The sequence below is a fragment of the Urocitellus parryii genome, chromosome 10, assembly GCF_045843805.1.
Source record: "Urocitellus parryii isolate mUroPar1 chromosome 10, mUroPar1.hap1, whole genome shotgun sequence".
Taxonomy (NCBI): Eukaryota; Metazoa; Chordata; class Mammalia; order Rodentia; family Sciuridae; genus Urocitellus; species Urocitellus parryii.
The window spans coordinates 52,246,702-52,259,434 of NC_135540.1; the positions used below are offsets into that span (position 1 = coordinate 52,246,702).

Below are 12,733 nucleotides of genomic sequence, written 5' to 3' on the forward strand. Positions count from 1 at the left end.
ATTTATGAAAAGGAAGTAGGTAATAAAAATATATCCTCAATTTAGAGGTTGTTATACTGTTTCAATTCAGGTTATCTGTATGTCCTCTGTTTCCCAATTTGAAGTTAAGGAAAATAACCTAGTTTTCTTCCTCATTGACCCATACGATTATTCACAAAAATAATTAACACCAATATTTCATTAAAAGACATGTATTGGAGGCAATAGGGGATTTACAGGAGACAGTCACTGGGCACAGTTCAGGTGCCCTTCTTTGGTCTGGGGGATGGCTCAGTGGTAGAGTGCCTTTTATGTTATATCAATGGACAAGGCCCTCAGTTTGATCCCCAGCACTACAAACAAAGCAGAATGAACAAACAGACCCACTCAAACAGTTGCTTTCAACCAATGCCCATAATATTTCAGAGGCTACAAGTCAAATTTATATGTCTAAAAAACTCCTTGTTTTTTCATAGAATATTTAAGTGAAAGTCTTTTTTTGATTTCTTTTTTTTTTTTGTGGGGGGGGGGTGGGCAGTAACCAGGGGTTGAACTCAGGGACACTTAATCACTGAGCCACATCCCAGCCCTATTTTGTTTTTTATTTAGAGATAGGGTCTCACTGAGTTGCCTGGCAACTCATGTTTGCTGAGGCTGGCTTTGAATTCATGATCCTCCTGCCTCAGCCTCCCAAGCCACTGGGATTACAGACATGCACCACTGCAGTGGCATCTTGTTTGATTTTTGTGTGAGAATTTCCCTCCTTATGTTTCCTTTTGAAAAAAGATGGTATATAACCTCTTCATTTGGGAAGCAAGTGCTTTTAATAGAAGGTTGTTGGGAGTCAGCTGTTACACTTAGATGATTTATGTCACCTCTGACCTGCTTTCTGATAATGCATGACTTCATTCATGGCAGTGGAGGTGACTGGTGTCCCCTGACCTGGCATAAACCTAGAGTGTTAATTTATGTCAGTGGCACTTGTTGAAGGGAAGATTGACACCCCACTGGAAAACTGTCTGCAGTGAAGTCCTGTAGAGCAGCTGCATTCCTAGTGAGACATGATTGCGTTTATCCCTCTCTGAGGTTTCTTTGGTATTTGTTATCTTTCCTAAGAGGAAGAAGATTTTTCTAATATGCAGATTATCTGTTTTTTTTTTTAAGTAGCTATTGAGTCAAATGAAGTTGTTTATATCCATAGTTGTTCATTTGTTTGCTTCCTTTCTCTTATTTGTTCATTCTTGGAGGCATTGTTATGCCTTTCTGACCAGCCCACAGTAGGTCTGCCTTAGAAATGACACTTTCACATCTCAGAGTGTAAGGTGTTAGATGCTCCAGTCTTCAATTAGTTCCCATACAAAGTCAACGATGGAGATTCTCAGTGTGGATTGTCAAGGCCTGTGATCCTCAGTCCACTCAACACTGGCCTTATCCAGACCAGCTTCTCTGAAGGCAAAGTCAGTGACTTCTTTTTTTCCAAACTTGACTTTGCTCAGAAAGACTTAAAAATGGTGATTTTATTATTTTATGATCTAAAAGTACTTTTTCACATTCCATGATTTCAGTCATTAATACAGGAGAAAAATATAAATTGTCATACCTCTTCTCTGCTCTCTTGTACATATGTAAAATATAGGTAGACTTGTTCTGTAATTATTAAGCTCTTCTGTTTTAAGAGACATAGATTCTTACCCGGGCGCAATGGCACATACCCATATTTCCAGCAGCTAGGAAAGCTGAGACTGTGGCATCTTGAGTTCAAATCCAGCCTCACCAATGGCGAAGTGTCAAGCAACTGACTGAGACCCTGTTTCTAAATAAAACACAAAATAGGGCTGGGGATGTGGCCTGAGTTCAATCCCTAGACCAAAAAAAAAAATTTAATTATTTACATCAGAACTTAGTTTGGGTATTCTAGAATCTCTTGACACTTTAATTCTTTCAAAAATATAAATATCTCTACTGTTTCCTTCAAATCATCACAAATAGTATTTCACATTCTAATCAATGTTGCCTTCTTTATAACTTGTTTTCTCACATTTATTCCTCCAGGTTGAACTTGCTTTCCCTAGCCTCCTTTCTAGCTTAGTCTCCTTTCCTTGTTTGCCTATATCAAAGCAAGCTTAAAATAAAGCCCCCAGTTCCACAAGTCAACATCATTATGCTCATCTGTATTTCTCCTTAGAACATTTTAAAGTCCTTACTAAGGTTTCCAGTTTTCAGTTCCTTTTTCTAAGCTATGATCTCTGTACTCTTTGGCCATTTTTTTTTTTTTTTTTTTTTTTTGAGGTTGTGCATGCATGTGTACGTATCTGTAGGGCAATGGGTTGTAAACCTTCAAATCAGTCACAGTTAATAGACTCTAAGAAGGTTTCCTTCTCCTGGGAATTTCTTGATGTTTTTTTTCTTTGCCATGTGATGAAGAACATGTGTCAAAGCTCCATCACACAGAGAGTGTGTTTCTATTTACTTGCACTCTTTCATTTTAGAAGAGCTGGTGGTAGACAACCAGTTCTTATTTTGGTTTCTACAACATAGAGGTTGCTAGGTGACTTTAATCCCTTTCAACAAAGGACAATCAACAACAACAAATTCCTGCTCTCTTAAGATTTAGATATACTACTTAAAAGATCTAGCAAATAAAATAATAATTTAATACATTTTTTAAAAAGCATGGCTCTGTGTAGACCATCCTACATCTGTAACAGTTCATCCTTTTTTTTTTAATTTATGATGTTCTGTCTTGAAAATTCATAAGAAATTAGTTTGTAAGTAGCAATAGTTGTACCACTTTTCCAGGAAATTTTAAGACACAAAAGTCTAATTCAATATGATAATAATTACTTTTATAAAAAATATTTTGTTATAAAAGTATTTATTTAGACTTCTCAATCATTTATATGATTTTTAAACCCTAAGTGTAATTCAATTTATAATTTTTATATTATGTGTCTTCTTTACTTAGAAATATATTTAAATTCTATTATCTTGGCCACTACTTGAAAGTTTAACTTTATACTCTAATTTTTAATAAAAGTTTAATACTATAAGTAAACTTTTCTTTAATTTTGAAGGTGTTAAAAGTGTTTTTTCTTTAAATTTTCCTCCATCAGTTTTCTTTCCTCATGTTGCTCTCTAGCTACTACCAAAGGCAACAGTTACATTTGTTTCCCAACAAGTGGTAGATTTCATGTGCAACAGTTGCTTAATGCCCTTTTTAATCTCTGATTTAAGAATCCTGCAAAATACCAGAGCTGATATGTAGCAGATGCACAAGAGAGTGACCATGCTGAGAGTCCCTGAAGTATTTCCAAGGTAGCTGATAATTCAGTTGCCCTAAGCCACTATGTTCCCTTCCCATGCTTCCCTCAACCTCACCATGTCCCGCAACTAGAATTACCTATGGCCTATAGTTGCTTCTAGAGCCCTCTTCTAGCATTAGGACCCAGGCTTTGACATGCCAGCCATTAATTATTTTGGTTACCACTCATGTATAGCAAAAGAGACACCATTTATTTGTCTTAACTTGATGTTTACTTAACTGCTTTGAAGAATATCTTATAATAGAAGTATTTTATGACACTTCCACTTTGCATTTAACAGTCCTGGTAAATGTAGCCCCTGAGTTTTCTTACATATTCTGAGTGCATTTTTCCTTTCCCTTTCACTGGAAATGCAACTTGATGAAATTTGCTCATTTAAATTTTTAGAATGAAAACTTTGAAGCTGTGTGTGGTGGTATATGCCTGTAATCCCAGCAGATCAGGAGGCTGAAGAAAGAGGAAGTTTGGGGCCATGTTGCAAGTTTGAGGCCGGTCTCAGCAATTTAGGGAGGTCCTAAGCAACTTAGTGAGACCCTGTGCCAAAATAAAAAGGGCTGGAGGTGTTCCTCATTTGTTAGGTATCCCAGGCTTAATCACTGATACCAAAGAAAGAAAGAAAGAAAACTTTGTCAGTATTGTTTCTGAAGTAATGCTATTGGGGAAAAAAAAGTAACAAATGTCATCAGTTTTATAGTATAAAAATGTTTATTTTATATATAGTTTGCCATCTCATCAAGTATTAAGTTTTCAGATTGATCCTTTAATGTTTGTATTGATGATATTAATGTAACGGCTTCAAATCTTATAGGTCATATGACTTACAGCATCCGTAGTAGAAGATATTCTTTGGGTTGTGAATAATTTATAACATAATGATTTAAACATTTATTCTTGGGGGATGTAGCTCTGTGTTAGAGTGCTTACCTAGTATGCATGAGGTCCTGGGTTCTATCCTCACTACCACAAAATATAAGTAAGTGAATAAATAAATAAGTAATTTATTCTTTTACTTCCTATCTGTCTTGAAGAAATTGGAAAGTAGGATTAATATAAGCCTAATAACTTTCCTCAAAAAAAAATGAGCCGTTTTTTAATATCTAGGTTAATGGTGTAGATTTGAAGCAGTTCATAAAAGGCACTTAGGGTCTACTTATTGATTCTTAATATATGGCTATTATGAATGCATGCAGTTAGTAATTCAGTCTAATTAAACTTTGGCAGCAGACTCATTACTCTCAAGAATTCAATACATTACTTTACAATATGAACGTATCAAATCTAAAGGAATATATGTGTTGTGAAATTTCTTTGGACTCAAGAATAAACATTGTGACTGTCAGTTACAGTTACATGTTACAGTTTAGTGAGTATTCTTTGTAAAGTTTTAATGTGTAAGTGTGTATAAATTGGCATGATTCTATCAATAGGATGTTGCTCATTGTTTTTGTTCCTTATCAATTTGTGCAGTGATCTTTTTCTTAAATCTGTATTTGTTCCATCTGTATCAAATTGGACAGTCGAGTTAGAACAAAGAAAATAGAACTCAGCCCTCTATAGACTTCTCTAGTCCTCAGTTTCCTTAAATGATCATCCCAAGGTCATAAGGTTAAGAATGATTCGAGTGAAACTTAGGACCTGAGATTAACTTATCTTTTGGTATTTCTTCTACAGTCTATATTCTTGGTTTGCTTATGAGTTTATGGGAACAGGGGAGAGAAGGTGTCCTAAGAGTCAACTCACATCCTAGATCCCGGTAGAATTTGTGTCCTGTGGTCAGTGATATAAAGACAAACACCAATACCTAAAAAGAAAAAAAAAAAGGTCTTTAAATGAAGAAAAATGAACTATGAAATGACAGTTGAGATATTTAAATTCATTGAAGCCCTCTTTTTACCCCTTTACATCCCTTTAAAACTTTATTCTACTTTTACCACATAGAATTTCTATTAGGAGACAATTCTGTTGTAGGAATTCCATATTCTATTTTAGTGAAGTAAATCATATTATTCACTGACTTTTCAGAATTAAGATTTTGGTGCCAGGCGCCCCGCCTGTAATCGTATCCACTTGGGTAGCTGAGGCAGGAGGATCTGAAGTTTGAGTCCAATTTTGGGCAACTTAGCAAGACTTTATCTCAATCTTAATTAATTAATTTTTAAAGGATTTGGAAATGTAGCTTGGTGGCTGAACACTTGCCTTGCATGTGCGAGGCCCATGGGTTCAAATCCCATTACTGGGAAAAAAAAATATTTTGGGCATACCTTATGTTGTTCCCGTCTCTGACCAAAGAGTTAAAGTATTAACAAGTGTTGGAGTATCATAGAAATTGTGTCTCAGGTGCAAGATTTTATACAGACTTTTTATGTTTGATTTTTTTTTATACAGTGTCACAGTGTCTTCCTTTAATGTGGGCTTTCCATCTTGGATTTAAAAATACCTATTTTTCACCTCTTTCCTCATAATTTTTGTTTGTTTCTAGAAATTGTATACCTTAATTTATAATTCTCACACAGTGCCAACTGAATTTATTCATGTACCTTTTACATTCCTGTGTTCTCAAAAAACCTATATGCATCGTAAACACTGTGATAAATAGTTTATAACTACTGATAATTATTTTAAATTCGTTTGCTGGTTTTAGTTCTGTAAAGACTGCCAACTAGGAATAAGCTTGCTAGGTTTTATTTCTGGAATTTGTTCTGCAAATGCTTACTGAATTTGTTTGAGAGTTACCACTTTTTGTATGTTAGAACTGAGAGTATACATGGTCTTTCTTTAACTTTCTTCTTAGAGCTTTAACTGCTAAGTAGTAATTTTATTTTATGTTGTGATTTTTAAAAGTATTAATAGGAGCCAAGTTGCTGACATGCTGAAATAGTTTGTCCCTTGGGCACTGGACAGTTGGGATAATTTACTTGAAGAAAGAGAGAAAGTAAGGGGAGAAACATTTTGTGGATATAACCCGCTGAGGTCATTAACCTGCTGCTCAGTGCAGTCTGGTCTGACCCCGTTTAGACCTAGAGGAGAACTGCGTTGGGCAGAGAAGCAGCCGAGGCAGCATTTCAACAGGAAGGAAACATCTTTTGCTGAGAAGCTTCGAAGACACTTGCAAGGCAGGCATGCTAATAGCACAGAAGGAAAAGGAAGGACTAGATCCAGCATGATAAACATGGCTTCCTGTTGGTAACAGAAGTACTTGATGACATTTGATCAATGATGGATCCATTTATTGAAAAAGAATGCATTTAGTGTCCAAAAAAAAAAAAATTCTTCTACAAGATGTGCATAGCTTGTATAGATGTGTACGTGTTTGTAGTTTGAGTGACTTGTTTTTGAGATTTTGTTGTTGTTTTGGAAGAAAAGTCTGCTTCTAGGGTTTGAAATATAGAATAACTTATCTTTCGCCAAAATGTAGTGTTTTCTTCCTTGTGTCTCCTGTAAACTTATGGAAGCATGGGGGGTAGGAGGGCAGGCTCTGGAGGCTCTGGCACCTGTGAAGCGTGTGCTGATGCACACAACTGATAGTACGCTAAAGATCAAGTGACTCAGAATGCTTTCTGTAAATCTTCAGTATTTTTTTTTTAAATCTACATTCTAGAAAATATTGCAGAAGTAGATATTTCCTTTGAAAATATAGTGAATACTGAATACAGATGAAATCAGAATAGGTTTCTGTCTCAGAAAAAAAAAAACACACGAGCTGTATTATCCTTAGAAAGATGACAACTTTTGTAAAGTTTATTTCATTCAATTAAAACTATAGAGGTGTGAGGGGGTGAGAACATTTAAAGGTGCCCACAGGCTGTCGCTGTTGGAGTCCTCCCCCCAGTCTTCAGGCCTCTTACTTTAACACTCTTCAGCATTGACTCTCATGTTTGTTCTGTTGGACCAAGTGATGAGTTAGTTGTTTCTCTGTTTTAACTTGCAGTATATTCGGTCAGAGGGGAAACCTACTGTAGAAGCTGGCTGATGATGTTTTGCATTTTCTCCTACAATGCTCACCTCAGGATCCTAAATAGTATCATTAAGCTTCTCTGTCAAAACAAGTGCCCAAACATCTGAGTCATCACTGTGGCTTTTTTTTCCCCCCCTTGGAATGGTGTCATTTTGGAATCTTTCCAGAGCTGAGCAAAACCAGGATCATCAGTCATTGAGAAAGTGTGTTCTCCTAGAGACTCTTCTATGTGTTCGGAATGGCTTCTATTTTACTAAAAGGACTGTTTGGGGCCCAGAAAACTGAAACTTCGTCTTCTCCTTGATAGTTTGCCGGCATGAATTCCAGCCAACCAGATAACAGTGTGTATCGTATTGTGGCTTTCTAGGACTCCTCATCTCGTAGCAGCCCTTGGAGGGCAAGTTCGCTGAGCCTGCTTGGCGCACTCAAGAGAGCCAAAGGTGCTACCATCCTGCAGAATAGATAAACATGTGTTACCAACGGAAGAGAGTGATAGCTGAAGTTCTGATACTATTTAAGTATTCTTTTACTATTTAAACAAAACAAACAAACAAAGCCAGGTAGGCAAAAGTTTCTTTGCCAGTTTTTGGCTCAAAAATTACTAAACTCAGTCATAGGCATCTTCAGTAATACATATAGGCAGTGACCTCTTGCAGTTTTACCACTGTGTCCTTGAACCTTTCTTTAAAAAAAAAAAAAAAAGTAATGTTTGGGTGCAGTGATGTACTCCTGTAATCCCAGTGACCCAAGCAGCGTCTAAGGCAAGAGGATTCCAAGTTCAAGGTCAGCCATACCAGTGTAGCGAGGCCCTAAGCAACTTAGTGAGACCCTGTCTCAAAATAAAAAATAAAAAGGACTGGGGGCTTAGATGGGTGATAAAGTGGCCCTGAGTTCAATTCCGAGTACTAAAAAGAAAAGAAAAGAAAAGAAAAGAAGTATTTCTCTCCAAACCAGACTTCCTGAACTTTACCTGCCTAATGATTATTTATTTGGCATACACAGATTTCCTCTGAAGTACTGTATCAAGGACTTATCTTTTCATTTCAAATTACTTTCTGGAATTATCTATTTCTCTGACTCTTCTCACTTTACACACGAACTCCTGCAGTAAGCCAATATCTTGACCTGAGTCTTCTACCAGTTCTTACTACTAGAATGGGTACCACTAAAAAGTCATCCAGTGACAAGTGTTGGCCAGGATGTGAAAAAACTGGTACATTGCTGTGAGAATGTTCAGTGATGCAGCTAATGTGCAGCTTAGCAATTCCTCAAAAGTCTAACCCAGAATCACCATATGACCCAGCACTTCCTCTCCTAAGAATTTCACTCCCCAGAGAATTGAAAACATGCCCACGCAGAGTCATGAATGATGTACCCATGTTCGTTGCAACATTATTCACAGTAGCCAAAAGGTAGAAGGAGCCCAAGTATCCATCCGTGGATGGATGGATAAACAACATGTGGCACACATAACCACAATGGCCTGCCTATTAGTCCTTCTTAAAAAGGAAGGACATTCTGATACATGCACAACATGGATGAATTGTAAAGACTTTGTGCAGCGTGAAATAACCTGGACACAAAAGGACAAATTTTATGTTTCCTTTTATATGATGCACCTAGGATAGTAGTCACATTCATAGAAAAAGAAAGCAGTATGGAGAAAAATGTGGAATGGAACTACCATTTGATCCAGCTATCCTTGGTTTATACCCAAAGGACTTAAAATTGGCATACTACAGTAATACAGCCATGTCAATGTTTACAGCAGTTCAAGTCACAACAGCTAAACTATGGAACCAACCTAGGTGTCCTTCAATAGATAAAGAAAATGGGGTATATATACACAACGGAATATTACTCAGCATTAAAGAAGAAGGAAATTATGGTATTTGCCAGTAAATGGATGGAGTTGGAGAATATCAGGCTAAGTGAAATAAACCAATTCCAAAAAACCAAAGGCTGAATATTTTCTCTAATGTGGATGCTAATTCACAATAAGGCATTACTTTAGATTAGGTAAACGCAAGTGAAGGGAGGTGAAGGATAGGAGAAGGAAAAAGACATTATTACATTATGCATATATGTGACTCTATGACCAATATGATTCTACAACCTGCATACTCAGAAAAAATGAGAAATTATATCCCATCTATGTATGATATATCAAAGTGCATAAATGTATTCTATATCATGTAAAAATAATTAAAACAAATTTAAAAATTAATAAAAAGAAGGTAGAGTGGTTGCTAGAGCTGGGAGAGGGGAGAATGGTGAGTTTTTGCTTAGTAGGTACAGAGTTTCTGTTTGGGAAGAGGAAAAAGTTCTCTGTGGCTGTTGATGAGGGTTGCTCAAGTGTGTCCTCAATGACACAAAAATCTATACTTGTGGCTAGAATGGCAAGTATTATATTACATATATTAATCACAATAAAAGAAATCCCTTGGAAATGAATGTTAATATATGTTAATAAATGTATTAAATGAATGTTAATATTTGTAATATTAAAAAACAAAAATAACTCCAATGTATCTCATTAGTAGACAAAGAAAATCTGGTATATCTATGGGTGAAATATTACCCAGCCATAAAAAGAAACAGAGTATAACATGCTTGAACCTTCAGAAACATATCAAGGGAAAGAAACTAGACTCAAAAGTCAAATTTTATATAATTTCATTTGTGTAAAAATATACAGAATAGGCCAATCCATAGAGACAAAGTGGATTTAGTGGTCACCAAGAGCCATGGGAGGGTTGAATGAGAACTGACTCCTAGAGGGTATTGGATATGTTTGGGGGGTGATGAAAACAATCTACAATTCCGTAGTCATGATAGGCAATAGTGGCCCAACTTTGAAAATACTAAAATCCACTAACATTCTATGCTTTGAATGGGTGGACTCTATGGTATGTGAATTATATCTCAGAAAAAGTAAATCTTGACTTTTATGATGCCATACTTCTGAAGAAATACTATATCTCGGACTGAGCTTATTATTTCTTAACTCTGTGACTTTGAGAACAAGTTGAGCTCTCCTTTCCTATGCTATAAAATGGAAATAATAATAATAACTACCTTGCCAGGTTTTTTGAGAATGTTAAATGAAATAACTTGTAGTACATTTAGCATAGTAGCTGGCATTGTCTAAGAACCCAGTAATTTATGGAAAACCTTCAGAACCTGAACTTGAACATCTTCTAATACTATTCTGGATACTATTTCAGGATATTCAAATACTATTTACAGATATTCAGGAAACTGGTTCAACTCCACTAGCCATTTTACTAAAACTGTTTGGATTTTATTTTGAATCTGTCTCCCCAAATATTTCTAATGTACCTTTAGAGAAATCCTTCAAAGTGAGCTTTTTCATCTCCCTCCATTTATCCCTGCAGCTGTATTTTTGCCTGAAAACAGTTCTCTCTTCCCATTCTCTCTCTCTCTCTCTCTCTCTCTCTCTCTCTCTCTCTCTCTCTCTCTCTCTCTCTCTCTCTCTCTCTCCTCTGACTTTCACCCTGCTCTTAGACTTAGCGGACTTCTCCCATGTTTTAAACTTTCTCCCTTATTCCAGTGCATAGTCATCTCTGATTTTTATAGCACCCAAGGTTTTTACTATATCTTTGACCAATGAAGTCTTATTTAGGTTATGTTTTTTTATTTAACCATAATTTTATTTTGCCTGACATCATGCATTATAATTGTAAATACAGCTGCTGAACTATACAGAATCTATGAGAGTCAATCAGGGTGTGTGCGTTAAGAACATTTGAGTTATTTCTTAGTATTGGACAATTAGCACTACTGTGCCTATCAATACTCTTAACAAATAACTATATCACACAGATTCTTTCCTAGCATTTCAATGACACATTATTTTATTTTTACTGGTTGCTTTGATGATTATAATTTCCATCTTAACATTTTAATTTAATTAGAGTCAGTATCATATAAGTTCACTTAATAGAAAATATAAAAGCTTACCACAGATTGTTTACTTAGGTTATGCCTTTAAAGTCTCTATCTTCTTAAGTGATCTCTTAAAAATTATGTGTCTGGTGTCTCCCACTAAATTAAATGTTTGAGCATAGGACCCACACGTTCTTATGCTATACCTATTCCAGAGCATGTAGTGCATTGCCTTAACATGGTATAAACTGGATACGTATTTACCATTTATGAGTTAAATTCATCCTACATAAAGATCCTCTAGGTACAAGGGTGGAAACTAATGATTTTCAATCCTGGCTTCACCATAGAATTACCTGTGAGTAGCTTACATCTTACCCAGTAGATCAGAGTCTCTGAGCATAAGGGCTCAGCTTCACACCCAAATGATTATTCTTAGTAGCCCAGGCTAAGAAACATTGGATTCAACAGATCATAATTTAAACCACTGGTTCCCAAGCCTAATGGATTATTGCAGTCAAGATGTGGAGACCACATGTGCTTTGGGCACTGCACAATGCTCTCTACACATGTTAAGGAATACTATTCTTGGTGCTTTTGAGGGCATTATTGCTTGAGAAAGATCCTCTAACCCGAAATATTGTAACAGCCAACCATGTGATAGAAACATCACATATAGGATTCTAAAACCCCCAACACTCATGTAATATTTTTAATAACAGATGTATATGACTTAATTCATTTTGCAGACTTAAAAACTTTCAAACTCTTGTCTTTTCTAGGCTGGCAAACATTCAGCAGCAGACCCTCTCAAGATTATCTACTTGCCCTTGCTCCTGTTGAGTTGCCACATGTGGAAGCAGGAGATGGGCTCAGCGGCAGCCAACAGGACATGATCCAGGAGGAGCAGTGAGGGATCGAACTGCTGGTATGACAATGGGGACAGTTGGTGCTTGGTTTGAAAACATAATTTTTTGTTTGTTTGTTACTTTGTACCAGGATTAAACCCAGAGGCACTTTACCACTGAGCCACATTCCAGGCCTTATTTATGTAATGAAGATGGGTCTTACTAAATTGTTCAGGCTGGCCTTGAACTTGTGATCTCCTGTCTCAGCCTCCCACATTGCTGGGATTACAGGCGTGTGCCACCATGTCTAGCTCCAACCATCTGTTCTAAGTTACCCTCTCAAATACCTTCATTATCTGTGCTTAGGACACATGGGATAGATTTTAAGATCAAGGAGTTGGCTAACCTTGTGTGCTGACCTCTATATATGACTATATTTTCCTGCATTAAAGGAAGCTTTTTTTCCCCAACAGATTCATGATACCTCAGAATTTTTTAAAAAGAAGTAATCACTCAAATGTAACTATAAGCATGGATAATTGTTATATCTGTAATCACTTGTTACATTACTTCTCTCCTTTTTTCATCTACTTGTGGCCACATTGTCTCAAACTTCTTAAGGACCAAATCAGTGGCATTTGTATTTATTTGGTCTGACCAGCAAGCACATACTTACTGAGTCTAAGCAGCCAGTTCTCGTAACAACATGTCAGAGAACT

General features: G+C 36.4%; 1 protein-coding gene across 1 annotated transcript in view; it reads left to right on the top strand.

The window, feature by feature from the left end:
- Tet2 (tet methylcytosine dioxygenase 2) overlaps window positions 1-12,733 on the top strand; it is a 137,034-nt gene that overhangs the window by 30,080 nt on the left and 94,221 nt on the right. The window contains exon 2 of the mRNA XM_026404656.2: window positions 11,949-12,094. The gene's annotated coding sequence lies outside the window, so the exon portion shown is untranslated. The remainder of the gene's footprint in view (window positions 1-11,948; window positions 12,095-12,733) is intronic.